The sequence below is a fragment of the Bos mutus genome, chromosome 28 (genome assembly GCF_027580195.1).
Source record: "Bos mutus isolate GX-2022 chromosome 28, NWIPB_WYAK_1.1, whole genome shotgun sequence".
NCBI lineage: Eukaryota > Metazoa > Chordata > Mammalia > Artiodactyla > Bovidae > Bos > Bos mutus.
This window is the reverse complement of record NC_091644.1, coordinates 7,072,899-7,096,124: the sequence shown is the minus strand read 5'-3', so window position 1 is coordinate 7,096,124 and position 23,226 is coordinate 7,072,899. Positions and strand designations below refer to the sequence as shown.

At 39.5% G+C, this 23,226-nt stretch overlaps 1 protein-coding gene across 1 annotated transcript in view; it reads left to right on the top strand.

Annotated features, from left to right (window-relative positions):
- Positions 1-1,667: 1,667 nt before the first annotated feature.
- Positions 1,668-23,226, top strand: part of FRMPD2 (FERM and PDZ domain containing 2) — a 101,298-nt gene continuing 79,739 nt past the window's right edge. The window contains exon 1 of the mRNA XM_070364614.1: positions 1,668-1,800. The gene's annotated coding sequence lies outside the window, so the exon portion shown is untranslated. The remainder of the gene's footprint in view (positions 1,801-23,226) is intronic.

Genomic DNA, 23,226 nt, shown 5'->3' with positions numbered 1-23,226 from the left:
TCATCTCATAACATAAATAGCACTATATATAAATGATATATTTTATATTTATATATATTATGTACATATTTACAATAAGAGGAATAATACAGGCCTATTCCACACCTTTTGTTTTTTAAAAGGTCTTGACAAGTTTTGAATGCCAGTGTGTATAGATATACCTGTCTCCTTGACATTGCTGTGTAGTTGATTTTCCACTGTGTATGAACTCCAATTTATTTAGCTGTCCACTATTGATTGACACTTTGGTGGCTTTTAGTTTTTCACTATTACAAAAAACATTGTGATGAGCATCCTTTTTTATATGCTTGAGTGAACTTTTACAGAATGATTCATGAGGTTAGTTCCTTGCAGCTGTGTTTATGAATGACATGTGCATTCACAGTTTTAATAATTATCACTCAATGCCCCACTGAGAGGTTGCACTAACCTACATTCCCACTCCTGGCATATGGGACTGCTCACCAGGCACGCCCTCACCTAGCCCTGGGTTTCATCTGATGTCATTTTTATATGCTTTGGTCTTTATATGAAGTAAAATGCATGGTTTCCTTTTTTTTTTTAGTCTCTCCATTTTGAAACTGCCTTTTATTTGAAGGGCTCCGACAGTCTACTCTCTCACCTTTACCTTTACAGAGCTAACGTCACACCAATTCTTGCTGTTCCCCTCTGTCTACTGGCTCCTTTTTGAACCTAAGTACCAGAGAGTGCGGAGAAGGCAATGGCACCCCACTCCAGTACTCTTGTCTGGAAAATCCCATGGGCGGAGGAGCCTAATAGGTTGCAGTCCATGGGGTCGCTAGGAGTCGGACACGACTGAGCGACTTCACTTTCACTTTTCACTTTCATGCATTGGAGAAGGAAATGGCAACCCACTCCAGTGTTCTTGCCTGGAGAATCCCAGGGACGGGGGAGCCTGGTGGGCTGCCGTCTATGGGGTCTCACAGAGTCGGACACGACTGAAGCGACTTAGCAGCAGCAGCAGCAACCAGAGAGTGTGAGAATTCCTTTTCTCCAACTGTAGTCTTCCTTTAAAAAAAAACAAACATTTTATTGAGGGCTGATTGACGTACAAAGAGCAGTCTGTATTTAACACACACAACTGGAAGCTTGTAGAGATCACTGTACACCCATGAAAACATTGCCACAATCCATGCCGTAACCATATCCATCATCTCCAAAGTTCCTCCTGTCCTGTTATTATTATTATGTGTGTGTATCTGAGAATCACAGTCACATTTCTCTTGCCTTCTAACTGGCAGCTCCAGGTTATTTCTCATTGTTCTCAGATGTTTCTCTGTTCTTGTGGTGCGGGTCCAAAGGGCATGGAGAATGGCGGAGTTAGTGAAACTAAGACTTCGTTCTTGGCCGGCCCCCGGTTCCTTGCAGGGCTCCATTTTTTGATTGGACCGGGACATAAGGCGACATCATGGTCACAGCTCCCGCTGAGCCGCAATCCCATCGCCTTCAGTGGCATCTAATCCAGTTGAGCTCTTAGAGGTTCTCTCGGATCACTGGCTTTGAGGGCACAGACTGCTGGGGTGGCTGTGCCTGCTAACAGGCCAGAGGCTGCTCGGGGCTCAGGGCAGAGACCAAGCCGCCGGAAAGGGAAGGGCCCTTGTTGACTCAGTTGCTGGGCCACCGAGTGCTCAGTAACAAACAGTAAACAAAGGCAGAAGCACAGGCGGCAGAAGCAGCTCAGGGGAGAGACAGCACCCCTGCTCCTTGGAGAGTGGGCCACGATAAAGGCCTAGACGGTCACGGAGACTTTCTGGACGCAGCCTTTGACACAGGACGCAGGTACTTCTTGACGTCATTTACTTTCTCCTATCAGTCTGCATCAGGGGAAGGGTAAACCCGTGGGGAATAAGGAGAGCTCAGCAGGGCTAGGCCTTGTGTTAAAGGCTCTTCGCAGTGTTGTTTGGAGTATTACTTGTTTCAGGTTACTGGCATGGACTCATTCAAAAACAAGTGAAGGTACATTTGTTCCTAACAAAGAGTGGGCTCAACGGAGAGTTTAGAGTCAGACCAACCCTTGTTTGAATCACCACTTTGCTACTCAACATCTGTTCAAACTGAAACAAACTCTTTAACTTTGCTGAGACTCTTTCCTTACCTGTTAACTGGTGATGATAGTACACACTTTGTTGCAATGTTGAAGATCCCTGAGGTGATATATGGAAGGCAGGTGCTTGGAGGATAAAAGTAACCCAGTATATGCTAACTCTCCCTATCTTCTAGGAATGAGTGTTGCAGTTATTCCTTACAGGAGGTCAGTGGTTTAAGGTAAAGAGTCTCAAGTCATGTCTATGTAACGTCTAGGAAACAATGAACAAAAGAAAAAAATGTCAATAATTCGTCTAATATAATATGCATGCTTAAAGGAAAGAAAAACACTCAGTTTTGAGTTTTTTGACACTTTAAACAACCTTTGTTGTTAAAGCAACAACTGAAATCAGAGATGAGTATCTCCTGGCTAAATCCCACAGTTTGCTATAGGCTATTAGCTGAAACTAAGCTATGACCTTATCAATTTAAGAAGCACTTACTCGTGTCTCCTGGGTGCCATGCTAGGTTCTAGGGTGTTGGGAATACCTTTCTCTGCTCAGAAGATCTTCCAGGTGAGTGGAGGAGACAGCAAGTTTACCTGCACAATAGCTTGTGGTGGTAGCAAGTGCTGAAGAGGTGAGGGATCCTGGAAGAGGGGCTGACTGAGCACTGTTTGAATTCTAGGTGAGAACTAGCGAGAGATGGGAGGGCAGGAGTTGGGGAAAGGCATCTTAGGCAAAGCAAACCTCATGTAAAGGCCTGTGCATGCATGCTAAGTCGTTTCAGTCGTGTCCAACTCTTTGTGACCCCACGGACTACATCCGCCAGGCTCCTCTGTCCACAGGAGTCTCCAGGCAAGAATACTGGAGTGTGTTGCCATGCCCTCTTTCACGGGATCCTCCCTACCCAGGGGTCAAACCATCGTCTCTTACATCTCCTGCGTTGGCAGGCAAGTTCTTTATCACTAACGCCACCTGGAAAGCCAGAAGCTGATGTAAAAGTCCAGGGGCATGAATAAGCTAAGCACATTCTGGGAACAGCAAACAGGTTGGAATAACTTGAGTAAAGTGTGAGTGTGGGCATCTGATAAGAGAGAAGGCTGCAGAGGTGAACAGGGCAGATCAAGAAAGGCCTTCTGTAGCTTGTCTTTCACTCAGAAGGTCCTACAGAGTCATTAGTGATTTTAATGACGGAGATGTCATGACTGCATACAGATATTAGAAAGATTATTCTGGTAGTGATATGGGTATGGGAAGAGTGACCCTGGAATAATGATGGCTTCCCTTGTGGCTCAGCTGGTAAAGAATTCACCTGCAATGCTGGAGACCTGGGTTCGATCCCTGGGTTGGTAAGATCCCCTAGAGAAAGGAAAGGTTACCCACTCCAGTATTCTAGCCTGGAGAATTCCATGGACTGTAGAGTCCATGGGGTTGTAAAGAGTCAGACACGACTGAGTAACTTTCAGCCTAACCTAAGGAAACAAGAAAGGGGATGTCGAGAACCTCCAAGCAGGTGCTAACACTGAAAAAACCAATCATGCATATATATATATATATTCATTATATACATTCATTCATATACATATAAATTCATTATAAACATTACTGATGTGAAGGATGTATACTGCACAATTTACAAGTGATAAAATACACAATACTCTTTACTGCTAATTCAGTATAGTCAAGGAATTCACAAGGAATGTATTCATTGATTTTTGCTGAACTCTTGTATCCTTTGTCAGCCTATGTTTGCAATTGACCAACGTGTGTAGTTTCAACATTAACTGATATTTTTGTTTACGCTGACAAGTAAGAAGAAAGTTAAGCAATGAAGGTGAATGTGTTGCTTCTACTCATTGTCAATGACATGAATGACTTTTGTGCAGAATTGGACAACAGTTTTGAATTCTGGAAGACTATTTCCCCAAATTTTGTTCTATTTTCAATATAATAGCTACAGATATGACATACTTTTAGCTTTAATATGCATTGTTGATTTTTTTTTTATCACTTTCTTAAGTCTTGTTGACTGAAAAAAAAAGCACAACCTGAAAGTTGAGCCTTATTTTTTATGTGAGGGCATTATTTAGGACCGGCGCCTGGGAAGGAAGCCTCTCAGATAGCTCTAGGGGACTATTCCAAAGAGGTAAGGGAGGAGCCGGGACACATAGGAGTTTTTGCTGAAAAGAAAAAAAGAAACACTCACGTAATTGAGCATCGAAAGATTACTGCTAAACACAAAAATCAGACATCTCAAGTTAATGATTTTAGTGCCTTTCTATGTATGTGAAGATGCAACATTCTGGGCTCCTTGAAATTACTTCTTTGATTTGAATCTTAACTATCAAGTCAGTAGCCTGTTTTTCTCTATCTTGAATTCCCCTCTGCGGGGCCCGCTGTCGGGGTGGCTGCAGCGGTGGGTAACATTCATTGTTTACTGGAGTTTTATGTTTGTCAACAGTGTAGACAGTCAACAAAACAACAAACCAAGTCCTCATTTGCAGCCTTTGTTAATTTCTTCGGTGTAAATATCCCCACTGTGGCCAATTCTAAGTTTCCAATGCTCTATCTCTGGACAGGAAGTTGGAAGAGATAAGTACTAATACACCATCGTGTGTAATTTCTATCATATACGTGGAGGAGAGCAGAGACTGCAGTATAGTATATAGTAAAATAATTAGGAAATGGTGGGTTTGAGCTTATGATTAATATAATTTATTTAATTGGAAGTTCCTATAACTTAATTTTTTGTAATACCTATATTTAACAACCAGCTTGCAAAATTTCTGGGGATTTAATAGCTGGCTCTCACCAGTCGGTAGGAACATTCTTCAGCACATCACAGGATCCAAGAAAGTTTTAAGGAGGAACTTGCCTGGTGGTCTGGTGGTTGAGAGTTTGCCTTTCAATGTAGGGGGTACAGGTTTGCTTCCTGGTCTGGAAGCTAAAGGAAATCAGTCCTGAATATTCATTGGAAAGACTGATGCTAAAGCTGAAACTCCAGTACTTTGGCCACCTGATGTGAAGAACCAACTCATTGGAAAAGACCCTGATGCTGTGAAAGATTGAAGGCGGGAGGCGATGGGGACGACAGAGGATGAGATGGTTGGACGGCATCACCGACTCAATGGACATGAGTTTGAGCAAGCTCCAGGAGTTGGTGATGGACAGGGAAGCCTGGCGTGCTGCAGTCCATGGGATTGCAAAGAGTCAGATGTGACTGAATGACTGAACTGAACTAGAAGCTAAGATCCCACATGACTCCCGGCCAAAAAAACAAAACAGAAAACAGAAGCAATATTTTAACAAATTCAATAAAGACTTTTAAAAGGATCTACATCAAAAAAACAAGTCTTAAAAGAGAATTAAAAAAAAATTTTTAAAGGAAGTTTTAAAGAGGCACAATCCATGGGGAGCGAAATATGATTAGTAGGGATAGAAGGAGAGACAAAGACAGGAATTAAGAAGAATACCTGCTTCTCTCTACGGGCAAATACATCACTCATCAAAACAGGAAATACAGGAATGGATCCAGGGGTGCAAGTCAAGGCTGAACTCTTTGGAAAGACCAATATGGAAAGAGGACTATGATTTAAATATAGAACAGAGAAGGATGGGGAATGTTTACAGCCTTCAGGAAATGTCGCCGGACTTCTTCATATGCCTAGAGACACGGCGCTCACTCCCCTGGTGGGATCCTGTTCTTTGAATTCCCTGTATCTAAAGCCCCAGATCTGGCTCATCATCATTCAGTGGAGTTTGTTTGGCCAAGTTGTTGTGCAGTAATCCTTTTATTTTTTAACGGAGTGTTTACTTTGCCCTGCTATAAAATGAATGTAATGCTACTCTTGTTTTTAGCCTAAAAATACCTGGAAAGCAATGTAAACCTCCCCGGAAAGACTCTAGGACTGTCCATCACTCACGCTGCCTCTCTGTCAGTCTTGCTCATTGAAGTTAAGGTTATGGAGGAAGGAGAGGGCTGGCTTAGAAGGACTTGCTGACCCGAGAAAGTGCTGCTGGTGGGCCAGGGAAGTGTGCACAGGGCACACAGCGTGTATGGGAATATGAATGAAAACAGCCCTGTTGACCACTTTTCCCCTTATCAACCCTCCTAGTCTCTGGCTCTGGTGGTCACTCACCCTGCCCCCATTATCCTTTTTTGCAAGTCTCTTTTACCCATAGCTTTTGTCTTCAGAAGCCTACCTTTTGCGTTCACAGAAGCCTAATTGACATTGAGCATCTGGTCCTGGTTCATGGCCTCGGCTTATCCTCTGATAAGTCCTTCACCAAATTCCTTCTCTTTGATTTGATAGAGTAGTTACCCAAGTCACCCAGAACATTGACCAGCCCTAGTTGGGGGTCTCTTTGGTTACTTAACACAGCAATTATACCTCCACATTTTAGTTGACTACAGCCATTGCCTGCTTGTCACTGGTTCTTCCAAACAAGCTAATGGAACAAGCAGGGCTTATGGCTTGTGATGTGCTGTGAACCACCCAGTGATCTTTGGTGATTTTGTTAAAATGCAGATTTCGACTCAGGAGACTAGAGGAGGGCCTGAATCTATTTATAACAAGCTCCCCGTTGATGCCAATATTGTTACATCTGAGAAACCACGCTTTGAGCTGCAAGGAATGGGGTGTACAGCTTAGGCCAATGGCACCTGTAGCCCCACTGATAGAGCTACTTCTGTTCTCAAGTGTTAGTTTTGTGGGTTTGTCCCTGCTTTATCCCTTGCCATCAGTGTTTACTCACCGTTAATAATATAAACAGCTCCCATTTCTTGAGACGATACTGTGTGTCAGACACGATAACCAACATCACATAGCTTCCCAGGTGGCATCAGTGGTGAAGAGCCCACCTGCCAATGAGGGAAACGTAAGAGATGTGGGTTCAGTCCCGGGGTCAGGAAGATCCCCTGCAGGACAGCATGGCAACCTACTCCAGTATTATTGCCTAGAGAATCCCATGGACAGAGGAGCCTGGAGGTTACAGTCCATAGGGTCACAAAGAGTCAGACATGACTGAAGCGACTTAGCATGCATACACGCACAGAGAAAATTAACTGCCCAAGGCAGACAATGGTCAGTCCAACTCTGACTTTTGAACCTGCCCTCTCAGCCACTATGATTTGCTAGTCCTGTTTTCCTTCTGGGTTTTTTGGCCCTGAAGTTAGTGTTTTTAGTTGCTCTCCTCCCAAAACTCTTCTTCCTGAGACTGGCTAACTCTCCTTCCCCAGACTTGGTTTTCATTTTATTCTTGGTCACAGGCAGCTGTATAGTTAATTGCCCTTATTTTTCTTGCCTTGATTGTAGAACTTCTGCTTATATTTCCTTGAGTTTAAATGGTTGTAATAGCCTAACATTATTGGAAATAGAGTAGGTAGTGAAGAAAAGTGAATAGGTAGTGAAAGGAGATTTATAGAATGCTGGAAAAGCACCAGTTCATGGTGGGTTGGTGTCGTTCAAGAGGAAGATTTTGAGACCAAGTCATCAGAACTGACTCTTCCATAAACTGTTGTTGCTCAGTCGCTAAGTTTTCTCCGACTCTTTGTAACTCCATAGATTGAAGCATCCCAGGCTTCCCTGTCCTTCAATATTTCCCTAAGTTTGCTCAAATTCATGTCCATTGAGTCAATGATGCTATCCAACCATCATATCCTCTGTCATCTCCTTCTCTTCCTGTCCTCAATCTTTCTTAGCATCAAGGTATATTCCAGTGAGTTGTCTCTTTGCATCAGGTGGCCAAGTATTGGAGCTTCAGCTTCAGCATCAGTCCTTCCAATGAATATTCAGGATTGACTTCCTTTAGGATTGACTGGTTTGATCTCCTTGCAGTCCAAGGGACTCTCAAGAGTTAAGGATTGTGTCTTTTCCAACGGTTATTTTTAAGACATCTTTTGGTCACACTGCATGGCATGTAGGATCTTAGTTCCCAAACCAGGGATTGAACCCATGCCCCCTGCGTTGACAGCACAAAGTTTTAACCACTGGACCACCAGGGAAGTCTCTCTGGGTGTTATTTTTAATGGTATGTTCTGGATGGATAAATTTGGCTGAAGGATGTATCTTTACCCCCAAATATTTAAAACCAAGTATTCATTTTGCAGAGTTTGTGACAGGGTGAGCCTCTTCTCAGCTTAAGTTGGGAGCCCACTAAAGTCCCTGTTCTGCCTGAGTTCCGTCCATCAGAGGTTGATCTAGTTGTCACTTTGAGACAAGAGGGGACTAAGGTCTCTGTGAAGAGGGACCTTGCTAGACTTGTCTGGCTCCTGGACCCCTCTGGAGGCAGCAGACTCCATCTAGCTAGCTGGTATTCACAAATCATTGCCCCCAACACACTTAACCTCTCTCTGCTTCACATTTTCCCTTTCCCACAGAGTAATGCAATTAGCAAAAGGAATCAATCACTCTTTGTCTCGGCTGTCAGGCAGAAATGGTTACATTTAGATATAAAGCCTCGACCCTTTTATAGACCGAAGTGAACATCTGGAGAACGAGGACCAGAAACCTGACTTGTTAATGCCCATTCCAAGAACTTTGTCACGATATTTATTTTATTTTATATTTTAAATTTAATTGAGCTTTATTTTCCTACTTTATTGTTTTATTTTAATAGACTTTCCTTTTGGAGCACTCAGCATAAAGCCCTTGAGGTCCATCCAAGTGGTCGCAGATATCAACAGACTGCTTTCCATTGCTGAACAGTATAATGTGACGTAGCCACACCACAGTTTGTTTAACCATTCACCAGATGAAGGACATTATGGTTGCTGATAGTTTTTATTTTTTCTCTGTATCTTCACCAGCATTTAGTATTATAACTTTTTTCTCTACTAACAGGTAGATAGTGATACTTTGTTATAGTCTTAATTTTCCTTCCTCTTGTGGCCAATGATGTTGAACTGGTGATCTTTCCATGTGCTTATTCATTGTGTATGTATCTACTTCTTAAAGTGTCTCTTCTTGTCTGTTGCCCATTAAACTGGCAGATCCATGTCAATGTATGGCAAAACCAATACAATATTGTAAAGTAAAATAAATAAATAAAACTGAAAAAAATAGACTTTATATTCTAGAGAAATTTTAGGTTCACGTAAAACTGAGAGAAGATACAGAGATTTTCCCTGCACCTATGTATGTGAAGATGCAAGATACCTCTTCATCTGGGCTCCTTGAAATTCTTCCTTTGATTTGCATCTTAACTATCTAAAGTCAGTAGCCTGCTTTTCTCGATCTTGAATTCCCCTCTGTGGGGCCCATTGTTGGGCATGCAAGAAGTGAAAGTTGCTCAGTCGTGTCCAACTCTTTGAGACCCCATGGACTATACAGTCGATGGAATTCTCCAGGCCGGAATACTGGAGTGGTTAGCCTTTCCCTTCTCCAGGGTATCTTCCAACCCAGGGGTCGAACCCAGGTCTCCTGCATTGCATGTGGATTCTTTACCAGCTGAGCCACCAGGGAAGCCACTCATGCATAGGCTTCCCCATTATCAACATTCCCCACCAGCGTGGTAGATTTGTAACAACCAGTGAATATTCACTGACTTATCATCACCCAAAGTCCATAGTATACATTAGGAGTCACTTGGTGTTACACGTTCCAGAACTTGAACAGATGTAAAATGACATGCATCCACCACGACAATGTCATACAGAATAGTTTCACGACCCTAAACATCATCTTTGTTCCACCTGTTCATCCCACCTTCCTCTCTAATCCTTGGCAACCACTGGTAGTTTTCTGTGTCCATTGTTTTGCCTTTTCCAGAATGTCATGTAATTGGAATGACACTGTATGTAACCTCTTCAGATTTTTTTCCACTTAGTTGAGCAATATGCATTTGTTTCTTCCACATATTTTAATGGTTTGATAGCTCACTTCTCTTTCAGTTCAGTTCAGTTCAGTCGCTCAGTCATGTCCGATTCTTTGTGACCCCATGAATCGCAGCATACCAGGCCTCCCTGTTCATCACCAACTCCCAGAGTTCACCCAGACTCACGTCCATCGAGTCAGTGATGCCATCCAGACATCTCATCCTCTGTCGTCCCCTTCTCCTCCTGCCCCCAATCCCTCCCAGCATCAGAGTCTTTTCCAATGAGTCAACTCTTTGCATGAGGTGGCCAAAGTACTGGAGTTTCAGCTTTAGCATCAGTCCTTCTAAAGAAATCCCAGGGCTGATCTCCTTCAGATGGACTGGTTGGATCTCCTTGCAGTCCAAGGGACTCTCAAAAGTCTTCTCCAACACCACAGTTCAAAAGCATCAATTCTTTGGCGCTCAGCCTTCTTCACAGTCCAACTCTCACATCCATACATGACCACAGGAAAAACCCTAGCCTTGACTAGACGGACCTTTGTTGGCAAAGTAATGTCTCTGCTTTTGAATATGCTATCTAGGTTGGTCATAACTTTCCTTCCAAGGAGTAAACATCTTTTAATTTCATGGCTGCAATCACCATCTGCAGTGATTTTGGAGCACAAAAAAATAAAGTCTGACACTGTTTCCACTGTTTCCCCATCTATTTCCCATGAAGTGGTGGGACCGGATGCCATGATCTTCGTTTTCTGAATCTTGAGCTTTAAGCCAACTTTTGCACTCTCCACTTCCACTTTCATCAAAAGGCTTTTGAGTTCCTCTTCACTTTCTGCCATAAGGGTGGTGTCATCTGCATATCTGAGGTGACTGATATTTCTCCCGGCAATCTTGATTCCAGCTTGTGCTTCTTCCAGTCCAGCGTTTCTCATGATGTACTCTGCATAGAAGTTAAATAAGCAGGGTGACAGTATACAGCCTTGACGAACTCCTTTTCCTATTTGGAACCAGTCTGTTGTTCCATGTCCAGTTCTAACTGTTGCTTCCTGACCTGCGTACAGACTTCTAAAGAGGCAGGTCAGGTGGTCTGTATTCCCACTTGTCCTTAGCCCTGAATAATACTCCAGTGTCTGGAAGTACCATGGTTTATTTACCTACTCACCTACTGAAGGACATCTTGGTTGCTTCCAGGTTTTAGCAATAATAAATTAAGCTATCATAAATATTCGTGTGCTGGTTTTTATATTGACGTAGGTTTTCAACTCCTTTGGATAAGTACTTGCTGGTCACATAGTAAGAGTATGTTTCGTTTTGTAAGAAATCCCCAAACTGTCTTTCAAAGTGGTTGTACCATTTGCATTCCCATCAGCAATGAATGAGAGTTTCTGTTCCTCCACATCTTTGTCAGCGTTTGGTGCTGTTAGTCTTCTGGATATTGGCCATTCTAATATCATTCTGAATGCTCCCTTGTGAAGTACATACGTATTAAGGATGGTCATGTCTTCTTGGAATATTGACTCTTTCATTATAATACTATGTACTTCCTGGTATGGTAATTTCAAGGGCTCCGTCTTACCTGAGCCTGGTTCTATCACTTGCTTTATTTCTTTAGACTGATTTTTTTCTTGCTTTTATATATGACTTGGCGATTTTTTGTTGAAACCCAGACATTATGTATTGAGTAATAGGAACTGAGATACACAGGCTCTTAGTGTGAGCACTTACGTTAATCTGGCCGGGATTTACATTGTTTTTACCATTTGGTGTAGCCATAGGTGTCTAAGGCTTCAACTTCTAGTATCTTTGCTTTTCTTTCCCCAGTTGTTTTGGGTTTCTCTAAAAATGACTTCTTAAATACAAGCCTTTTGCTGTCATCTTCTGTTTTTATACAGGAGTCCTGTTGATGTGGTGGTGAAGTGTAATGGTAGTTGCTCAGTCATGTCTGACTCTTTGCGACCCCGTAGACTGTAGCCTGCCAAGCTCCTCTGTCCATGGAATTTTCCAAGCAAGAATACTGGAGTGGGTTGCCACTTCCTACTCCAGGGTTATCTTCTTGACCCACGGATTGAACCCACATCTCCTGTGCCTCCTGCATTGGCAGGCAGATTCTTTACCACTAATTCCAGCTGGGAAGTCCAGGTGGTGAAACGCAGAAGACAAGTTATGTTCCATAATCCTGTGATTAGGTCTCAATCTCCGTAACTTTGTTGCTCCACTGGGCTCTGACCTTCACACGTTCTTCTTAGCTTCCTTCTCCCCTGTGGTGAGACAGGCAGGCTGGAGGCACTGGATTTGGGTATTTCCCTTCCCTTATCTTGGTTAGACTCGTAAAGTAGTTTTCCTTGAGGAGGAGATCAGGACGCTTTTGGCCTCTTTTTAAATGGTTATGTTTTTCCTTCTCCTGCTGGAAAGCATAAGAGGATTTTCTCATATTCCCCACGAGAATCTGGTGGGACTCCTGGAGATAAAACTCACAAAATGCGAGGTTCCTCTAAGATGGGGCTCTGCAGAATTTTTAACTGTCAAGATAGCTAGTCTACCCTAAGCCTATGCAGCATGTCAATTATAGTCTGTTTCCCTTCCTGGTACTGATTCCAGACACTTTTTTTTTCTTATTGTGAGAATGGGAGTGATGACTTCCAAGCTTGTCACATGCTGCAGCAGAAACTGGAAGACTGCCTGTTGCATATTTTAAGACTTAATTCATGTAAATGCCATACCAAACCTTGATTTTTTTAAAAATGTAGTCCAATATATCACTCGTGTTTCATGGATTTTTAATTTTTTATCTTATTTAAGAAAGAAGATTTTCACCATTTCATTTATAAATTCAGTATTATTATATCCTAAATCTCTCCCTTTCTTCCTCTCTTTTCTTTCTCTTTCCTATATAGATATATAATACTTAGTACTTTAATTAATTTTAAATATTGTGTGTGATATGAAGTATGAATCTGAATTTATTTTTGCCAAATGAACAGCTATTATCCTAATATTATTAATTAGCCACTGAATAGTCAGTTCATTGGACTATAAAGAAAGCTGAGTGCAGAAGAATTGATGCTTTTGAACTGTGGTGTTGAAGAAGACTCTTGAGAGTCCCTTGGACTGCAAGGAGATCCAACCATCCATCCTAAAGGAGATCAGTCCTGGTGTTCATTGAAAGGATTGATGTTGAAGCTGAAACTCCAATATTTTGGCAACCTGATGCGAAGAGCTGACTCATTGGAAAATACTTTGATGTTGGGAAAGATTGAAGGCAGGAGGAGAAGGGGACGACAGAGAATGAGATGGTTGGATGGCATCAGCGACTCGATGGACATGAGTTTGGGTGAACTCCGGGAGTTGGTGATGGAGGGAGGCCTGGTGTGCTGTGGTTCATGGGATCGCAAAGAGTCGGACACGACTGAGTGACTGAACTCAGTTCATTAGTCAGTGCATCTTTCCTCATTGGTTTAAATGAGTAAATTTTCTTATTCAACTTGGTTTATTTTATATTTTGTTACTCTGTTCATATGTGAATACCACACTGTTTTATTCAAAGGGGTTTTATAATACAACTATTCTTTGTTTTAATACTAAGTAAAAAGTCTCTGCAGCTCCTTATTTTGCACTTTCAGCTTCACCAGGGAGCCTAGCATTGTGGAGAACATACCAGGTTTGAAGCCACTAAATCAGCCACTGTGAACTTAAAGGATAATATACTTGCAATATTTTAGCTTTAATGAAAAGGTCTTTATATGTTGCTGAGGATTTTTCTTTAATTGTGGAGTTTTCCCTTGATGACATCTGCGTTTGATCCTTGGTCTTTCCATTGCCTTTATTATTCTTCTCATCTTCATTTAGATTTTTGTTTGAGCGAAAAACAATCAATTGTTCCAGCTAGGTAACTTTCTTTTATTTTCACACTGTCTCTAATTGTGCGCAAGCATGTTAATGCCCTTGACTCAGTAGCTCAAGGGATGTCCTATGTTCTTTAATTTTTAAAAATGATTTAGAATTTCATGCTTTTTTTATTGTTAAAACTTGTCTTCTCTTACACTTGCCAGAATAAATATGTCACAGCATGGTTCTGTGACACTTTCAAACCACTTTGCATGCTTAATGTTCGGCGTTCAACATTTGGCTAATGTTGCCCGAAGATCAGAGAAAACTTTGAGACAGAATACTTCCGAAGGAGAGTAAAAGAGCGCGGTGAATGAAGATGAAGCACAGGAAATGAGTGGGGATAGGAGCTCGGTAGCCTATCAGCTTGCTGAATTCCGTTCTTTTACTTCATGTCGTTTGTTATTACTTGCTGGTGTGAAATATCTCTACGAAAAAGACTAGTGAAGTGTTTTTCAATCTTATTTCCATATAACATTGACTTTATTTCCCCGATCTGCCAATCATGTTATTTTTATAATAGAGATGTGTTTGTTGATTGGAGTGTATTAGAAGAAATATGTTCATGTTATTGTTTATCTTCAATATTTTTATTATTTTATCTTAACAAATTTCTAAGAAAAATGTTATTATCTCTTCCTATGACTGTCAGTTTCTAAATTTCTCTGCATAATGTTGTCAATATTTTCTTTTTAGATTTTCTGGTTGTATTTTTGGTACATTTAAGTTCATGATTGGTATTTTTTTAAGGACTTTCTTGGTCATAAGTTTGACAAAAATTTGACTTCTGTCCTTTATTAATATTGCTATGCTATTAATAGCTTTATTTTGGTTGGTGCTTCCATAGAACTACTATACTTAATTCTATCTTTTCCACTTTTCTATTTTAGATAGCTTCCTTTAAACAATTTTAGCAGAGTTTTCTTTTTCCTCTAATCTGATAAACTCAGGTTTTAGAAGAGCTTCTTTTTGATATTAAAGATATATAAAGTACAAAAATCGTAAGTGCTCATCTTGATGCATTTTCACAAACTGAGCATACTCGAGTAACCAACACGCAGATCAATAAATGCACCATTACCAGAACCCTTCCTTGTGCCTCTTCCAACATGATCCCTATCCCAGGTAACCTCTATCCTGACCTCTCATGGTTTTTTGTTATCCTGAATGAATTCTGACAGATGTATTCTTCATTAATTTACCATTTTATTTGGAAAAACTCCATATGCCTTTCCATGGCCTGAGCATTCCTCTAGGACATGACCTCTGTTTATCTCCTCAACCTCATCTTGTTCCGTTCTACCTCTCCTACATTGCACATTAGCCAAATTAGCCTCTGTACACAAAAGACAACAAGCATGACTGATTGCTATTCTTTGAAAAGCCTGCTTACAAGTTTAGCCCTTGGCTGGTTTCTGGGAATTTAGTTTCCAGGAAAGTCTCCACCACTCTGATAACTGACCTCCCCTTACCCCTCTTTTTAAATAACTGTAGATTGACTCAGATAGTGTAATCTTGTGCATGGCTTATTTTGCTCACCATTCTATTTATCAGGTACGTTTAGTTGTAGTTTGTTAGTCTCTTTGCCGTTGAGTATTTTATTATGTGGTGTATACACTAAGATTTATCTATCCTGTTGCTTATAGGCATTTGAGTAGTTTCCAGTTCGGTGGTACTGTGAATACTGTTGCTATGTCCATTCACTGCATGCCTTTCGGACATGCATATATGAAGACACGCATATATGAAGACACGCATATATGAAGACACGATATATGAAGACACGCATATATGAAGACACGCATATATGAAGAGTAGAAATTTGACTTCATGGATATGTAGCTTTTGTGGGCCCTGCCAGACAGTTTTTTTTCATGGTTGTACTAATTTATGGGGCTTCCCTGGTGGCTCAGCGGTAAAAAACCTGCCTGCCAATACAGGAGATGTGGGTTAAGTCCCTGAATTGGGAAGATCCCCTGGAGAAAGAAATGGCAACCCACTCCAGTATTCTTGCCTGGGAAACCGCATGGACAGCGGAGCCTAGCCAGAGGGCTACAGTCCATGGAGTTATAAAGAGTCAGACACAACTTAGCAACTGAGCACTCAGCACTAATTTATATCTCTGCCAATGAGGTAGGAGAGTCCTAGTTCTTCTATATCTTCATCAACCCTTGGTACTTTATGTCTTTTTCATTTAGTTTTTCTGACACTTGTATAGTGGTATCTCATTGTGATTCTAATTGTAATTCTCTGATGATTGATAAAGTTGAGCATTTTTTAATATGTTTATTGGCCATTTTTGTGTATCCTCTTTTGTGATCTGCTTGCTTAAGTTTTGTCCTTTTTTTTTTCTATTTGGTCTGTTTTTTAAAAACTGATTTGTGATAGTTTTAAAAATACATTCTGGATAAAATTGCTTTTTTTGATATATGTATTCTAGATATCACCTCCTCCTCTGAATTATCATTTTACTCTTTAATGGTGTTTTTTGCTAAACAGAGTAAATGCACCAGCCTTTTAGTAGGTACATTTGACCTTTTTACATGTACTGATTTCTGATGTATTACTGATGTATTTGGCCATATTTTGTGTTTTATTTATTTATCATTATTTATCCTGTTTTTTCCTTTTTCTGCTTTCTGTTGGATTGATAAACTTTTTTGTATTTTTTTTTATAATCCTCTGTCATTTGGAAACTATTGATTGGATTTCTATTTTTGAGATGAGTACCCTAAAGTTTTTTTTTAGCTTTATATGCTACTGTTAAGATAATTTCTAGGGCGAGTATAATTGCTTTATAAATGATCTACTTTTATATCTGATAACATAGAGACTTTGTATTTGATGTTCTATAGTGCTGCTGCAATGTGTCTAGGTGTGATTTTATTTTGATTTATCCATTTGTGTCTAAGGACTCATATTTCTTAAACTCTGGAGAATCTTCAGCAATTCATTTATTTCTTCAAATAGTCCTCCTCTCTTCTCCTTCCATTCCCTTCTGGAACTTACACTAGAAAAATGCTGGAGCCTTCCAACTGTACCACATACCCTGCAGCTAATGTGATCTTTCAAAAGTATGAATTCTATTATGTTGGTCATATTTGCAACTCTCTATGCTAGACGTTTTCCTAACCACCCTCTGGACTTTCTAGCTCTTCAATTACTTACACAGTCAATTTTTTGTATTAACTTTTTTCCTTTTGAGAAACCTAATTTTTTGTTATCCTGGATGATCTCTGACAGATGTACTCCTCATTAATTTACCATTTTATTTGGAAAAATTCCAAATGCCTTAGCATGGCCTGAACACTCCTCTGTGATGTGACTTGTTTACCTCCTCAGTCTCGCCTCTGTCGTACACTAGCCAGATTAGCCTCATGCACACAAAAGACAACAAGCACGACTGACTGCTATTCTTTGAAAAGCCTGCTTATAAGTTTAGCCCTTGACTGATGTCTGGGAATTTAGTTTTCAGGAAAGTCTCCACCACCCTAACTGATCAGAGTGGTTATCTGTGCTTAGATGGTGCAAACAATATGATTTGTGCTGAGAACACGCTTTCTTTCTGGAACTTTGGAATTTTGGTACTTACTATGCAGAGGGTGCATATGGGATCATTCCCCAGTAAAAACCTTGGGTGATGAGCTTCCATGGTTGACAATATTTCACTCATGTCATTACAACTCATTGTTGGCGAGCACATCCTTTCTAACAACTGGAAAAGGACTCTGGAAATTTTGTGCCTTTTTCCCCCAGGATTTGCCTTATGTACCTCTTGTTTTCACTGATTTTGCTTTGTATTCTTTCTCTGCGTTAAATAATAACATGATGAGGACTATATGCAGAGTCTTTGAATCCTCCTCCTGAATCATGGAACCTAGGTGTGGTCTTGGAAATACCACCCACACACATCTTAGAGACCTGTGAAGGAATAAGGTATTGCATAATATTTTAAAGTCCATTTTAAAAATCTCTTGTATTATTTCCAAAATTTCACAAAGACATTTCCAAGCACACTTAGTTTCAAGGTTAGAAGTCATAGAGATTATAGACTAACTTTAAAAGCAAATAAATTCCTAAATTTCACAAAGACAAATGCTTTAATATACATTTTTACCTTTAAGAGCATCTTTGGCTATGTATTTTTAATAGATATACAGAAAGTGTAAAGCGGTCTCAGTGAATTAGTTATTCACTATAGTGAATCCGTTATTACAGGACTGGACATACCTAACTTCCTATTGCAAACACTGTTGTTATTTTTGGGTGAAACAAACATGCTTCTCTATGGCAAACCTTCAAACAACTGTGATTTAATTTCCAAGCATACATAGTTTCAAGGTTAGAAGTCACAGAGATTATAGACTAACTATAAAAGCAAATAAGTACTTATTCAGAACTTCCCTTTTAATAAGCTATAGCATAAATATAAATTCAACTTAAATTTTGGAATACCTCATAGGCAAATCACTAATCTCCTCCCTTATCTTTCTAACCTTGAGATTTCAAACACTGGGTCAACAATTTGTTTATTTGAAGTCTTTCATTAAGCACCATTAACATTATCATGATTTCAACAGAAATTTTTAGTAAGGTTGTATTAAGATATTATAACCCCTCCTCAACAGTTCCAATTCATTACTGCCATGAGGTTTTCCGTCAGCAATTCTCCTCTGCCACCTTTGCAGGGCTAACTTCTTTATTGTTGTTCAGACCTCAGTTTGAATATTACCTCCTTAGAGAAATCTCTCTCTAAAAAAGCTAGCTGTTTACTCTCATTCATGTTTTTATCTTTGCAAAACACTTACCAAACTATTTTTATAGTGTGTTGTTTCTTTAGTCATTTATTTAATTGTTCTTCCTTCTTCCTCACTAGAACATAAACTTCATGAAGAAAGGAATTTGCTATATCCCCAGTGTCTTTCATGTAACTGGCAAGTAATCAATGTTCATGGACTGAATGAATGAAACAATAATGCTAGATTTAAAATTCTCCTGATATTTTAATAACTTTTATTTTATTTATTTATTTTTTTTAGTAGGAGCCATACCCAAGTGTTTTATTATTGTCCACTAGGTCAGTTTTCTTGCAAATGTAACATGTTGGATGGTTTAAAAATACTTTTTTTTTGTTTTGTTATAGATAACTTTTTTTAATTTAATTTTATTTTTTAAGTTTAGAATATTATATTGGTTTTGCCATATATCAACATGAATCCACCACAGGTATACATGTGTTCCCCATCCTGAACCCTCCTCCCTCCTCCCTCCCCATACTATCCCTCTGGGTCATCCCAGTGCACCAGCCCCAAGCATCCAGTATCGTGCATCAAACCTGGACTGGAGACTCATTTCATATATGACATTATACATGTTTCAATGCCATTCCCCCAAATCATCCCACTATCTCCCTCTCCAACAGAGTCCAAAAGACTGTTCTATACATCAGTGTCTCTTTTGCTGTCTCGTATACAGGGTTATTGTTACCATCTTTCTAAATTCCATATATATGCATTAGTATACTGTATTGGTGTTTTTCTTTCTGACTTACTTCACTCTGTATAATAGGCTCCAGTTTCATCCACCTCATTAGAACTGATTCAAATGTATTCGTTTTAATGGCTGAGTAATACTCCATTGTGTATATGTACCACAGCTTTCTTATCCATTCATCTGCTGATGGACATCTAGGTTGCTTCCATGTCCTGGCTATTATAAACAGTGCTGCGAAAATAAATCAAAATTTTCATAGAAATGAATGAAAATGAAAACACAACAACTCAAAACCTGTGGGACACAGTAAAAGCAGTCCTAAGGGGAAAGTTCATAGCAATACAGGCATACCTCAAGAAACAAGAAAAAAGTCAAATAAATAACCTAACTCTACACCTAAAGCAACTAGAAAAGGAAGAAATGAAGAACCCCAGGGTTAGTAGAAGGAAAGAAATCTTAAAAATTAGGGCAGAAATAAATGCAAAAGAAACAAAAGAGACCATAGCAAAAATCAACAAAGCCAAAAGCTGGTTCTTTGAAAGGATAAATAAAATTGACAAACCATTAACCAGACTCATCAAGAAACAAAGGGAGAAAAATCAAATCAGTAAAATTAGAAATGAAAATGGAGAGATCACAACAGACAACACAGAAATACAAAGGATCATAAGAGACTACTATCAGCAATTATATGCCAATAAAATGGACAACGTGGAAGAAATGGACAAATTCTTAGTAAAGTACAACTTTCCAAAACTGGACCAGGAAGAAATATAAAATCTTAACAGACCCATCACAAGCACGGAAATTGAAACTGTAAGCAGAAATCTTCCAGCAAACAAAAGCCCAGGTCCAGATGGCTTCACAGCTGAATTCTACCAAAAATTTAGAGAAGAGCTAACACCTATCCTACTCAAACTCTTCCAGAAAATTGCAGAGGAAGGTAAACTTCCAAACTCATTCTATACCCTAATACCAAAACCTGACAAAGATGCCACAAAAAAAGAAAACTACAGGCCAATATGACTGATGAACATAGATGCAAAAATCCTTAACAAAATTCTAGCAATCAGAATTCAACAACACATTAAAAAGATCATACACCATGACCAAGTGGTCTTTATACCAGGGATGCAAGGATTCTTCAATATCCACAAATCAATCAATGTAATACACCACATTAACAAATTGAAAAATAAAAGCCATATGATTATCTCAATAGATGCAGAGAAAGCCTTTGACAAAATTCAACATCCATTTATGATAAAAACTCTCCAGAAAGCAGGAATAGAAGGAACATACCTCAACATAATAAAAGCCATATATGACAAACCCACAGCAAACATTATCCTCAATGGTGAAAAATTGAAAGCATTTCCTCTAAAGTCAGGAACAAGACAAGGGTGCCCACTTTCACCATTACTATCCAACATAGTTTTGGAAGTTTTGGCCACAGCAATCAGAGCAGAAAAAGAAATAAAAGGAATCCAAATTGGAAAAGAAGAAGTAAAACTCTCACTATTTGTAGATGACATGATCCTCTACATAGAAAACCCTAAAGACTCCACCAGAAAATTATTAGAACTAATCAATGAATATAGTAAAGTTGCAGGATATAAAATCAACACACAGAAATGCCTTGCATTCCTATACACTAATAAGGAGAAAATAGAAAGAGAAATTAAGGAAACAATTCCATTCACCATTGCAACGAAAAGAATAAAATACTTAGGAATATATCTACCTAAAGAAACTAAAGACCTATATATAGAAAACTATAAAACACTGGTGAAAGAAATCAAAAGGACACTAATAGATGGAGAAATATACCATGTTCGTGGATTGGAAGAATCAATATAGTGAAAATGAGTATACTACCCAAAGCAATCTATAGATTCAATGCAATCCCTATCAAGCTACCAATGGTATTCTTCACAGAGCTAGAACAAATAATTTCACAATTTGTATGGAAATACAAAAAATCTTGAATAGCCAAAGTTATCTTGAGAAAAAAGAATGGAACTGGAGGAATCAACCTGCCTGACTTCAGGCTCTACTACAAAGCCACAGTCATTAAGACAGTATGGTACTGGCACAAAGACAGAAATATAGATCAATGAAACAAAATAGAAATCCTAGAGATAAATCCACGCACCTATGGACACCTTATCTTTGACAAAAGAGGCAAGAATATACAATGGATTAAAGACAATCTCTTTAACAAGTGGTGCTGGGAAAACTGGACAACCACTTGCAAAAGATTGAAACTAGAACGCTTTCTAACACCATACACAAAAATAAACTCAAAATGGATTAAAGATCTAAATGTAAGACCAGAAACTATAAAACTCCTAGAGGAGAACATGGGCAAAACACTCTCCGACATACATCACAGCAGGATCCTCTATGACCCACCTCCCAGAATATTGGAAATTAATAACTTTTAATTAAAACATAATGTACTGTAAGCACACACATGTAACCACCATCCTGATCAGCAGGGGACATTAACAGTACTTCAGGATTCCCCCTTCCTTTGTTTTTCTTTCAAGTCAGTATGCTCGTCTCCCTAAAAATAACCATAATTTTGACTTCTAACACTTAGATTACTTTGTGAACTTTATGTAAATAGAATCTTGTACTATTTTTCACTCAGATTATTTCCTTTAAATATGTCTATGATACTTATCCATGTTGTTGTATGCTGTGATGCTAAGTTGCTTTAATTGTGTCCGACTCTTTGCGACCCCATGGACTGTAGTCCACCAGGCTCCTCTGTCCATGGGATTCTCCAGGCAGGAACACTGGAGTGGGCTGCCATTTCCTTCTCCATGGTGTATGCTATAGAAATAGTTTATTTTCTTTGCTGCCTAGTATTTTATTGTTAGAGGTGACATTTGACCCACTGTATAGTTGATGGCTAACTCTATAGTTTCCATTTGGGGTTATTATAAATAGTGCTGCCATGGACGTGCTTGTACACACCATTTGATACATACACATATAATTCAGATAAGTATCAGAAGGTCATAGCTCATGTATTTATTTAGTAGATCATTAAAATAAATATTCTAATGTGATTGTACCAGCTTCCAGTAAACCAACATTCTCACCAATTCTGGGAATTATTTTTAATTTTTGCCATTCTCAAGTCCTTATTGTACCATTAGTTCTTTGATGTCTTCAAATATATTTTAAAACCGTTAACCAGTATTTTCAGTTATTTTGGTGGGGGGTTGGTTTGATATTGGATAGTCCTTTAATCTTCCTTCTGCTGCTGCTGCTGCTGCTGCTAAGTTGCTTCAGTCGTGTCCGACTCTGTGCGACCCCATAGATGGCAGCCGACCAGGCTCCCCTATCCCTGGGATTCTCCAGGCAAGAACACTGGAGTGGGTTGCCATTTCCTTCTCCAATGTATGAAAAAAAAAAAAGAAAAAATAAAGTAAAGTCTCTCAGTCGTGTCCGACTCCTAGCGACCCCATGGACTGCATCCCACCAGGCCCCTCCGTCCATGGGATTTTCCAAGCAAGAGTACTGGAGTGGGTTGCCATTGCCTTATCCAATCTTCCTTCTATAATCCATCAATTCTTCTTATTTTTTGATGCATTTTGAAGAAAGTTGCAGACATTAAACACTTCAACATGCATATCATTAACTAGACTTCAATGACCTGATTTAAATTTTTTTTTTTCATGTACCAACTGTGAGCATTTAAGCATGTTACTTCAGTTCTGAGCTTTGGATTCCTAATAGGAAAAAATGCTGATATTAATAACTACCTTATAGGGGGTTTCTAGGTGGGTTAAATGAAATTATAAATGAATGAACATATATGTATAGGGCTTCCCAGGTGGTTCAGTGGTAAAGAATCTGCCTGCCAACGCAAGAGATGCAGGAGACGTGGGTTTGATCCCTGGGTTGGGAAGATCCCCCAGAGAAGGAAATGGCAACCCACTCCAGTATTTTTGCCTGGAAAATATAGACAGTA